Source organism: Taudactylus pleione, unplaced genomic scaffold (genome assembly GCF_031769625.1).
Source record: "Taudactylus pleione unplaced genomic scaffold, aTauple2 ptg000206l, whole genome shotgun sequence".
Lineage (NCBI taxonomy): Eukaryota > Metazoa > Chordata > Amphibia > Anura > Myobatrachidae > Taudactylus > Taudactylus pleione.
In genome coordinates, this window is record NW_028284608.1 from 8457301 (window position 1) to 8469682 (window position 12382).

Here is a 12382-nt window from a genome sequence, read left to right on the forward strand (position 1 = left end):
AATATGCTAATGTCTTCCAAAGGTTACTAGTCATTATCATCAGCCTGCACTTGGAGCAGCCTATACTCTATGCAAAGGATACATATGAAATTAGGCGCATTTATGCTTACGCCCAACTCTGCAAAGTCCGCAATTGCATCAACTGGTCCTCACTGAATCTTGCCTAGGTGAGATTGACCCATTACAGCCTTGTTCCACCTCTGCAGATAGAATTGTAGACCTGCGTACAAGAGCATGTGCTGTGCAAAATCATGGAGGGTCCGCTCCACCAACAGCAGCGCGTCCATCTCTCACTGGGAATTTTGCAGTTGGGATCTCTTTATTTTCGGGAACGTGGAGAGGGTCCAGGTTTTATCTCTATGACACACGGAGCTTTGACTGCACAAGGTGTGGGAAGCGAGTTACTGTAGGCACTAGAGGAACTTGCTTTGTTTAGCGGCAGGGCCGGTGGTAGGTTTCCAGGCGCCCTAGGCAAAGCTGCACTCTAGTGCCCCTGTTTGCCCCCGTTGCATGCGCTGTAGTCATGCGTCACTTATTCCCCCGCCCCACCCCCCCGGCCACCATAAAACAGTATTTCCTATATACTTCAGCACGTCTATAGATGCCAACACACTTGGCACAAAGAGACTGACTTCCAGCAGAATTACAAACAATAGTGCCACCATACAATCAATAATAATCACAAAAGCATAGCAGAGGGCGCCAGATGCCCTATAGTAACTGCCTGACACCAGCGCTGCTGTACCCGGTAACTGGGGGCTGAATCCGGGGCGCTGTTACATTCATCCCTTTAATTCGGGACACCCACGAATTACACAGGTTCTGTGTCTGGCTGACTTCAAGTCTACATTTCACCACAGAACCTGTGTAATTCATGAGTATCCCAAATTAAAGAGATGATATGCCTAGCCTACATATACTCATGTAGATAAACATACAGACATACTGTACATAGATATAGATAGACATACATAATCCCTTTTATAGTGTAAAACATACCAACTCTTCTTTATTTATACTGTACATAGGTACACATAGAAAAACATCCGCATACAGACCCCATATACATATGTGCACATATATTTATAGGTACAGATACACACAGATCTATATATATAATTATATATATATATATATATATATATATACACATACATACATATATATATATATATACACGCACATACATATATATTTATTTACACACACACACACACACACACACACACACACACACACACACACACACACACACACACACACACACACACACACACACACACACACACACATATATCATTAAAGGACCTTTTTATTTATTGCTCATTAAAGGACCTATTTATTAATTTACATCAGTCTATGGAGTGCCGTCCGTCTGTCTTATTTTTTATATATATATATATGTATATAGCAATGTGTGTATGGACAGCACTCCTGGACAAAGTATAAATAGAAGCCACGCTGACAGGAAACAATAAAACAAATTGGCCACTATAAAAAAAAACACACACATTGGCCCCTGAAGTAAACAATAAAACACATTTGCCCCCACAGGAGAAAAATAAATACAAACACATTGCACATTGGCCCCCGCAAAAAAACAAAAAACACATTGGTCAGCACAGAAAAAAAACACACATTGACCCTCGGTAGGATAATAAAAACTCATTAGCCCCCACAGAAAAATAAAAAAACATCGGCCTCCACAATAAAAAAATATGGCGAGCAGTGTATGTCCCTGGGGCCGGGCGGGAATGGTGGGTAGTGTATGTCCCTGGGCTGGAGGGTACTGTATGTCTAGGGGGCCAAGGGGTAGGGTATGATCCGGAGGCCGGAGGCAGTGTAGGTTACGGGTATGTTCCAGAGGCGGGGATGGTAGTTTGGGTGGGTACTGTATTGTGATGTTAGGGGGGTAGGGCTGGTAGTCAATTGCCTCTACCGGAACCAGCACCTGAAGCATGATCTCCATACACTCCGCTGCTGCTGGGGTCAGGATGGGAGTAGTGACTGTAGTGGGATGCAGGGGGGCAGGACAGGGGCATTTCTAGAGAGGAGGGTGCCCGCGTGCAGCCTCCGACACGGACCCCGTCCTCTCCACCCGGCGGCCGGCAGCACACTGAACTGTGCACGGTCAGCGCCGGAGTTATAGACTCTGGGCACTAGAGTGTGCCCAGAGTCTATAGTATATACACAGGTCACTGGGAAAATTTCCAGTCGTTTTACAGCGCCGGATGCCCGCACCGATATGGAACTCCGGAGAGGTAAGTATTATTATGGGTGCAGGGTGTACAGTGCGGGGCCACCCTGGACCCAGGGGCCTGTGTTCTCCGCACACCCTGCACCCATCATAGATACGCCCCTGGGGCAGGATGGAAGTAGTGATAATAGTGGGATGCAGGGGGGCAGGAAAGGAGTAGTGATAGTATTGGGATGCAGGGGGGCAGGATGGGAGTAGTGATAGTATTGGGATGCAGGGGGGCAGGATGGGAGTAGTGATAGTATTGGGATGCAGGGGGGCAGGATGGGAGTAGTGATAGTAGTGGGATGCAGGGGGGCAGGATGGGAGTAGTGACTGTAGTGGGATGCAGGGGGGAAGGATGGGAGTAGTGATAATAGTTGGATGCAGGGGGGCAGGATGGGAGTAGTGACTGTAGTGGGATGCAGGGGGGCAGGATGGGAGTAGTGACTGTAGTGGGATGCAGGGGGGCAGGATGGGAGTAGTGACAGTAGTGGGATGCAGGGGGGCAGGATGGGAGTAGTGATAGTAGTGGGATGCAGGGGGGCAGGATGGGAGTAGTGACTGTACTGGGATGCAGGGGGGCAGGATGGGAGTAGTGACTGTAGTGGGATGCAGGGGGGCAGGATGGGAGTAGTGACTGTAGTGGGATGCAGGGGGGCAGGATGGGGGTAGTGATAGTAGTGGGATGCAGGGGGGCAGGATGGGAGTAGTGATAGTAGTGGGATGCAGGGGGGCAGGATGGGAGTAGTGACTGTAGTGGAATGCAGGGGGGCAGGATGGGAGTAGTGACTGTAGTGGGATGCAGGGGGGCAGGATGGGAGTAGTGACTGTAGTGGGATGCAGGGGGGCAGGATGGGAGTAATGACTGTAGTGGGATGCAGGGAGGCAGGATGGAAGTAGTGACAGTAGTGGAATGCAGGGGGGCAGGATAGGAGTAGTGACAGTATTGGGATGCAGGGGGGCAGGATGGGAGTAGCAACAGTAGTGGGATGCAGGGGGGCAGGATGGGAGTAGTGACAGTATTGGGATGCAGGGGGGCAGGATGGGAGTAGTGACTGTAGTGGGATGCAGGGGGGCAGGATGGGAGTAGTGACTGTAGAGGGATGCAGGGGGGCAGGATGGGAGTAGTGATTGTAGTGGGATGCAGGGGGGCAGGATGGGAGTAGTGCTAGTAGTGGGATGCAGGGGGGCAGGATGGGAGTAGTGATAGAAGTGGAATGCAGGGGGGCAGGATGGGAGTAGTGATAGTATTGGGATGCAGGGGGGCAGGATGGGAGTAGTGACTGTAGTGGGATGCAGGGGGGCAGGATGGGAGTAGTGATAGTAGTGGGATGCAGGGGGGGCAGGATGGGAGTAGTGATAGTAGTGGGATGCAGGGGGGGCAGGATGGGAGTAGTGACTGTAGTGGGATGCAGGGGGGCAGGATGGGAGTAGTGACTGTAGTCGGATGCAGGGGGGCAGGATGGGAGAAGTGATAGTAGTGGGATGCAGGGGGGCAGGATGGGAGTAGTGATAGTAGTGGGATGCAGGGGGGCAGGATGGGAGTAGTGACTGTAGTGGAATGCAGGGGGGCAGGATGGGAGTAGTGACTGTAGTGGGATGCAGGGGGGCAGGATGGGAGTAGTGATAATAGTGGGATGAAGGGGGGCAGGATGGGAGTAGTGACTGTAGTGGGATGCAGGGGGGCAGGATAGGAGTAGTGACTGTAGTGGGATGCAGGGGGGCAGGATGTGAGTAGTGACTGTAGTGGGATGCAGGGGGGCAGGATAGGAGTAGTGATAGTATTGGGATGCAGGGGGGCAGGATAGGAGTAGTGACTGTAGTGGGATGCAGGGGGGCAGGATGGGAGTAGTGACAGTAGTGGGATGCAGGGGGGCAGGATAGGAGTAGTGATAGTAGTGGGATGCAGGGGGGCAGGATAGGAGTAGTGACAGTAGTGGGATGCAGGGGGGCAGGATGGGAGTAGTGACTGTAGTGGGATGCAGGGGGGCAGGATGGGAGTAGTGATAGTAGTGGGATGCAGGGGGGCAGGATGGGAGTAGTGATAGTAGTGGAATGCAGGGGGGCAGGATGGGAGTAGTGACAGTATTGGGATGCAGGGGGGCCGGATGGGAGTAGTGACTGTAGTGGGATGCAGGGGGGCAGGATAGAAGTAGTGATAGTAGTGGGATGCAGGGGGCAGGATGGGAGTAGTGACTGTAGTGGGATGCAGGGGGGCAGGATGGGAGTAGTGATAGTAGTGGGATGCAGGGGGGCAGGATAGGAGTAGTGATAGTAGTGGGATGCAGGGGGCAGGATGGGAGTAGTGATAGTAGTGGGATGCAGGGGGGCAGGATAGGAGTAGTGATAGTAGTGGGATGCAGGGGGCAGGATGGGAGTAGTGATAGTAGTGGGATGCAGGGGGGCAGGATGGGAGTAGTGACAGTAGTGGGATGCAGGGAGGAAGGATAGGAGTAGTGACTGTAGTGGGATGCAGGGGGGCAGGATGGGAGTAGTGATAGTAGTGGGATGCAGGGGGGCAGGATGGGAATAGTGACTGTAGTGTGATGCAGGTGGGCAGGATGGGAGTAGTGACAGTAGTGGGATGAAGGGGGGCAGGATGGGAGTAGTGACTGTAGTGGGATGCAGGGGGGCAGGATGGGAGTAGTGATAGTAGTGGGATGCGGGGGGGCAGGATGGGAGTAGTGATAGTAGTGGGATGCAGGGGGGCAGGATGGGAGTAGTGACTGTAGTGGAATGCAGGGGGGCAGGATGGGAGTAGTGACTGTAGTGGGATGCAGGGGGGCAGGATGGGAGTAGTGATAGTAGTGGGATGCAGGGGGGCAGGATGGGAGTAGTGACTGTAGTGGGATGCAGGGGGGCAGGATGGGAGTAGTGATAGTAGCGGGATGCAGGGGGGCAGGATGGGAGTAGTGATATTAGTGGGATGCAGGGGGGCAGGATAGGAGTAGTGACAGTAGTGGGATGCAGGGGGGCAGGATGGGAGTAGTGACTGTAGTGGGATGCAATGGGGCAGGATAGGAGTAGTGACGGTAGTGGGATGCAGGGGGGCAGGATAGGAGTAGTGACAGTAGTGGGATGCAGGGGGGCAGGATGGGAGTAGTGACTGTAGTGGGATGCAGGGGGGCAGGATAGGAGTAGTGATAGTAGTGGGATGCAAGGGGGCAGGATAGGAGTAGTTATAGTAGTGGGATGCAGGGGGGCAGGATGGGAGTAGTGACTGTAGTGGGATGCAGGGGGGCAGGATGGGAGTTGTGACTGTAGTGTGATGCAGGTGGGCAGGATGGGAGTAGTGACAGTAGTGGGATGCAAGGGGGTAGGATGGGAGTAGTGATAATAGTGGGATGCAGAGGGCAGGATGGGAGTAGTGACAGTAGTGGGATGCAGGGGGGCAGGATAGGAGTAGTGACAGTAGTGGGATGCAGGGGGGCAGGATGGGAGTAGTGATAGTAGTGAGATGCAGGGGGGCAGGATGGGAGTAGTGATAGTAGTGGGATGCAGGGGGGCAGGATGGGAGTAGTGACTGTAGTGGGATGCAGGGGGGCAGGATAGGAGTAGTGACTGTAGTGTGATGCAGGGGGGCAGGATGGGAGTAGTGACAGTAGTGGGATGCAGGGGGGCAGGATGGGAGTAGTGACTGTAGTGGGATGCAGGGGGGAAGGATGGGAGTAGTGACTGTAGTGGGATGCAGGGGGGCAGGATGGGAGTAGTGATAGTAGTGGGATGCAGGGGGGCAGGATGGGAGTAGTGATAGTAGTGGGATGCAGGGGGGCAGGATGGGAGTAGTGATAGTAGTGGGATGCAGGGGGGCAGGATGGGAGTAGTGACTGTAGAGGAATGCAGGGGGGCAGGATGGGAGTAGTGACTGTAGTGGGATGCAGGGGGGCAGGATGGGAGTAGTGATAGTAGTGGGATGCAGGGGGGCAGGATGGGAGTAGTGATAGTAGTGGGATGCAGGGGGGCAGGATAGGAGTAGTGACAGTAGTGGGATGCACGGGGCAGGATGGGAGTAGTGACTGTAGTGGGATGCAGGGGGGCAGGATGGGAGTAGTGATAGTAGTGGGATGCAGGGGGGCAGGATGGGAGTAGTGACTGTAGTGGAATGCAGGGGGGCAGGATGGCAGTAGTGATAGTAGTGGGATGCAAGGGGGCAGGATGGGAGTTGTGACAGTAGTGGGATGCAGGGGGGCAGGATAGGAGTAGTGACTGTAGTGGGATGCAGGGGGGCAGGATGGGGGTAGTGATAGTAGTGGGATGCAGGGGGGCAGGATGGGAGTAGTGATAGTAGTGGGATGCAGGGGGGCAGGATGGGAGTAGTGACTGTAGTGGAATGCAGGGGGGCAGGATGGGAGTAGTGACTGTAGTGGGATGCAGGGGGGCAGGATGGGAGTAGTGACTGTAGTGGGATGCAGGGGGGCAGGATGGGAGTAATGACTGTAGTGGGATGCAGGGAGGCAGGATGGAAGTAGTGACAGTAGTGGAATGCAGGGGGGCAGGATAGGAGTAGTGACAGTATTGGGATGCAGGGGGGCAGGATGGGAGTAGCAACAGTAGTGGGATGCAGGGGGGCAGGATGGGAGTAGTGACAGTATTGGGATGCAGGGGGGCAGGATGGGAGTAGTGACTGTAGTGGGATGCAGGGGGGCAGGATGGGAGTAGTGACTGTAGAGGGATGCAGGGGGGCAGGATGGGAGTAGTGATTGTAGTGGGATGCAGGGGGGCAGGATGGGAGTAGTGCTAGTAGTGGGATGCAGGGGGGCAGGATGGGAGTAGTGATAGAAGTGGAATGCAGGGGGGCAGGATGGGAGTAGTGATAGTATTGGGATGCAGGGGGGCAGGATGGGAGTAGTGACTGTAGTGGGATGCAGGGGGGCAGGATGGGAGTAGTGATTGTAGTGGGATGCAGGGGGGGCAGGATGGGAGTAGTGATAGTAGTGGGATGCAGGGGGGGCAGGATGGGAGTAGTGACTGTAGTGGGATGCAGGGGGGCAGGATGGGAGTAGTGACTGTAGTCGGATGCAGGGGGGCAGGATGGGAGAAGTGATAGTAGTGGGATGCAGGGGGGCAGGATGGGAGTAGTGATAGTAGTGGGATGCAGGGGGGCAGGATGGGAGTAGTGACTGTAGTGGAATGCAGGGGGGCAGGATGGGAGTAGTGACTGTAGTGGGATGCAGGGGGGCAGGATGGGAGTAGTGATAATAGTGGGATGAAGGGGGGCAGGATGGGAGTAGTGACTGTAGTGGGATGCAGGGGGGCAGGATAGGAGTAGTGACTGTAGTGGGATGCAGGGGGGCAGGATGTGAGTAGTGACTGTAGTGGGATGCAGGGGGGCAGGATAGGAGTAGTGATAGTATTGGGATGCAGGGGGGCAGGATAGGAGTAGTGACTGTAGTGGGATGCAGGGGGGCAGGATGGGAGTAGTGACAGTAGTGGGATGCAGGGGGGCAGGATAGGAGTAGTGATAGTAGTGGGATGCAGGGGGGCAGGATAGGAGTAGTGACAGTAGTGGGATGCAGGGGGGCAGGATGGGAGTAGTGACTGTAGTGGGATGCAGGGGGGCAGGATGGGAGTAGTGATAGTAGTGGGATGCAGGGGGGCAGGATGGGAGTAGTGATAGTAGTGGAATGCAGGGGGGCAGGATGGGAGTAGTGACAGTATTGGGATGCAGGGGGGCCGGATGGGAGTAGTGACTGTAGTGGGATGCAGGGGGGCAGGATAGAAGTAGTGATAGTAGTGGGATGCAGGGGGCAGGATGGGAGTAGTGACTGTAGTGGGATGCAGGGGGGCAGGATGGGAGTAGTGATAGTAGTGGGATGCAGGGGGGCAGGATAGGAGTAGTGATAGTAGTGGGATGCAGGGGGCAGGATGGGAGTAGTGATAGTAGTGGGATGCAGGGGGGCAGGATAGGAGTAGTGATAGTAGTGGGATGCAGGGGGCAGGATGGGAGTAGTGATAGTAGTGGGATGCAGGGGGGCAGGATGGGAGTAGTGACAGTAGTGGGATGCAGGGAGGAAGGATGGGAGTAGTGACTGTAGTGGGATGCAGGGGGGCAGGATGGGAGTAGTGATAGTAGTGGGATGCAGGGGGGCAGGATGGGAATAGTGACTGTAGTGTGATGCAGGTGGGCAGGATGGGAGTAGTGACAGTAGTGGGATGAAGGGGGGCAGGATGGGAGTAGTGACTGTAGTGGGATGCAGGGGGGCAGGATGGGAGTAGTGATAGTAGTGGGATGCGGGGGGGCAGGATGGGAGTAGTGATAGTAGTGGGATGCAGGGGGGCAGGATGGGAGTAGTGACTGTAGTGGAATGCAGGGGGGCAGGATGGGAGTAGTGACTGTAGTGGGATGCAGGGGGGCAGGATGGGAGTAGTGATAGTAGTGGGATGCAGGGGGGCAGGATGGGAGTAGTGACTGTAGTGGGATGCAGGGGGGCAGGATGGGAGTAGTGATAGTAGCGGGATGCAGGGGGGCAGGATGGGAGTAGTGATATTAGTGGGATGCAGGGGGGCAGGATAGGAGTAGTGACAGTAGTGGGATGCAGGGGGGCAGGATGGGAGTAGTGACTGTAGTGGGATGCAATGGGGCAGGATAGGAGTAGTGACGGTAGTGGGATGCAGGGGGGCAGGATAGGAGTAGTGACAGTAGTGGGATGCAGGGGGGCAGGATGGGAGTAGTGACTGTAGTGGGATGCAGGGGGGCAGGATAGGAGTAGTGATAGTAGTGGGATGCAAGGGGGCAGGATAGGAGTAGTTATAGTAGTGGGATGCAGGGGGGCAGGATGGGAGTAGTGACTGTAGTGGGATGCAGGGGGGCAGGATGGGAGTTGTGACTGTAGTGTGATGCAGGTGGGCAGGATGGGAGTAGTGACAGTAGTGGGATGCAAGGGGGTAGGATGGGAGTAGTGATAATAGTGGGATGCAGAGGGCAGGATGGGAGTAGTGACAGTAGTGGGATGCAGGGGGGCAGGATAGGAGTAGTGACAGTAGTGGGATGCAGGGGGGCAGGATGGGAGTAGTGATAGTAGTGGGATGCAGGGGGGCAGGATGGGAGTAGTGATAGTAGTGGGATGCAGGGGGGCAGGATGGGAGTAGTGACTGTAGTGGGATGCAGGGGGGCAGGATAGGAGTAGTGACTGTAGTGTGATGCAGGGGGGCAGGATGGGAGTAGTGACAGTAGTGGGATGCAGGGGGGCAGGATGGGAGTAGTGACTGTAGTGGGATGCAGGGGGGAAGGATGGGAGTAGTGACTGTAGTGGGATGCAGGGGGGCAGGATGGGAGTAGTGATAGTAGTGGGATGCAGGGGGGCAGGATGGGAGTAGTGATAGTAGTGGGATGCAGGGGGGCAGGATGGGAGTAGTGATAGTAGTGGGATGCAGGGGGGCAGGATGGGAGTAGTGACTGTAGAGGAATGCAGGGGGGCAGGATGGGAGTAGTGACTGTAGTGGGATGCAGGGGGGCAGGATGGGAGTAGTGATAGTAGTGGGATGCAGGGGGGCAGGATGGGAGTAGTGATAGTAGTGGGATGCAGGGGGGCAGGATAGGAGTAGTGACAGTAGTGGGATGCACGGGGCAGGATGGGAGTAGTGACTGTAGTGGGATGCAGGGGGGCAGGATGGGAGTAGTGATAGTAGTGGGATGCAGGGGGGCAGGATGGGAGTAGTGACTGTAGTGGAATGCAGGGGGGCAGGATGGCAGTAGTGATAGTAGTGGGATGCAAGGGGGCAGGATGGGAGTTGTGACAGTAGTGGGATGCAGGGGGGCAGGATAGGAGTAGTGACTGTAGTGGGATGCAGGGGGGCAGGATGGGAGTAGTGATAGTAGTGGGATGCAGGGTGCAGGATAGGAGTAGTGACAGTAGTGGGATGCAGGGGGGCAGGATGGGAGTAGTGACTGTAGTGGGATGCAGGGGGGCAGGATAGGAGTAGTGATAGTAGTGGGATGCAGGGGGGCAGGATAGGAGTAGTTATAGTAGTGGGATGCAGGGGGGCAGGATGGGAGTAGTGACTGTAGTGGGATGCAGGGGGGCAGGATGGGAGTAGTGATAGTAGTGGGATGCAGGGGGGCAGGATGGGAGTAGTGATAGTAGTGGGATGCAGGGGGGCAGGATGGGAGTAGTGATAGTAGTGGGATGCAGGGGGGCAGGATGGGAGTAGTGATAGTAGTGGGATGCAGGGGGGCAGGATGGGAGTAGTGATAGTAGTGGGATGCAGGGGGGCAGGATGGGAGTAGTGATAGTAGTGGGATGCAGGGGGGCAGGATGGGAGTAGTGACTGTAGTGGAATGCAGGGGGGCAGGATGGGAGTAGTGACTGTAGTGGGATGCAGGGGGGCAGGATGGGAGTAGTGATAGTAGTGGGATGCAGGGGGGCAGGATGGGAGTAGTGATAGTAGTGGGATGCAGGGGGGCAGGATAGGAGTAGTGACAGTAGTGGGATGCAGGGGGGCAGGATGGGAGTAGTGACTGTAGTGGGATGCAGGGGGGCAGGATAGGAGTAGTGACAGTAGTGGGATGCAGGGGGGCAGGATGGGAGTAGTGACTGTAGTGGGATGCAGGGGGGCAGGATGGGAGTAGTGATAGTAGTGGGATGCAGGGGGGCAGGATGGGAGTAGTGATATTAGTGGGATGCAGGGGGGCAGGATAGGAGTAGTGACAGTAGTGGGATGCAGGGGGGCAGGATGGGAGTAGTGACTGTAGTGGGATGCAATGGGGCAGGATAGGAGTAGTGATAGTAGTGGGATGCAGGGGGGCAGGATAGGAGTAGTGACAGTAGTGGGATGCAGGGGGGCAGGATGGGAGTAGTGACTGTAGTGGGATGCAGGGGGGCAGGATAGGAGTAGTGATAGTAGTGGGATGCAAGGGGGCAGGATAGGAGTAGTTATAGTAGTGGGATGCAGGGGGGCAGGATGGGAGTAGTTACTGTAGTGGGATGCAGGGGGGCAGGATGGGAGTTGTGACTGTAGTGTGATGCAGGTGGGCAGGATGGGAGTAGTGACAGTAGTGGGATGCAAGGGGGTAGGATGGGAGTAGTGATAATAGTGGGATGCAGGGGGCAGGATGGGAGTAGTGATAATAGTGGGATGCAGGGGGCAGGATGGGAGTAGTGACAGTAGTGGGATGCAGGGGGGCAGGATAGGAGTAGTGACAGTAGTGGGATGCAGGGGGGCAGGATGGGAGTAGTGATAGTAGTGGGATGCAGGGGGGCAGGATGGGAGTAGTGATAGTAGTGGGATGCAGGGGGGCAGGATGGGAGTAGTGACTGTAGTGGGATGCAGGGGGGCAGGATAGGAGTAGTGACTGTAGTGTGATGCAGGTGGGCAGGATGGGAGTAGTGACAGTAGTGGGATGCAGGGGGGCAGGATGGGAGTAGTGACTGTAGTGGGATGCAGGGGGGCAGGATGGGAGTAGTGGGATGCAGGGGGGCAGGATGGGAGTAGTGATAGTAGTGGGATGCAGAGGGGCAGGATAGGAGTAGTGACAGTAGTGGGATGCAGGGGGCAGGATGGGAGTAGTGACTGTAGTGGGATGCAGGGGGGCAGGATAGGAGTAGTGATAGTAGTGGGATGCAGGGGGGCAGGATGGGAGTAGTGACTGTAGTGGAATGCAGGGGGGCAGGATGGGAGTAGTGATAGTAGTGGGATGCAAGGGGGCAGGATGGGAGTAGTGACAGTAGTGGGATGCAGGGGGGCAGGATAGGAGTAGTGACTGTAGTGGGATGCAGGGGGGCAGGATGGGAGTAGTGATAGTAGTGGGATGCAGGGGGCAGGATAGGAGTAGTGACAGTAGTGGGATGCAGGGGGGCAGGATAGGAGTAGTGACTGTAGTGGGATGCAGGGGGGCAGGATAGGAGTAGTGATAGTAGTGGGATGCAGGGGGGCAGGATAGGAGTAGTTATAGTAGTGGGATGCAGGGGGGCAGGATGGGAGTAGTGACTGTAGTGGGATGCAGGGGGGCAGGATGGGAGTAGTGATAGTAGTGGGATGCAGGGGGGCAGGATGGGAGTAGTGATAGTAGTGGGATGCAGGGGGGCAGGATGGGAGTAGTGATAGTAGTGGGATGCAGGGGGGCAGGATGGGAGTATTGATAGTAGTGGGATGCAGGGGGGCAGGATGGGAGTAGTGACTGTAGTGGAATGCAGGGGGGCAGGA

General features: G+C 55.5%; 1 protein-coding gene across 1 annotated transcript in view; it reads right to left on the reverse strand.

Annotated features, from left to right (window-relative positions):
* The window catches only part of FERMT1 (FERM domain containing kindlin 1), a 96472-nt gene that overhangs the window by 7653 nt on the left and 76437 nt on the right, over positions 1–12382 (reverse strand). The window lies entirely within an intron of this gene.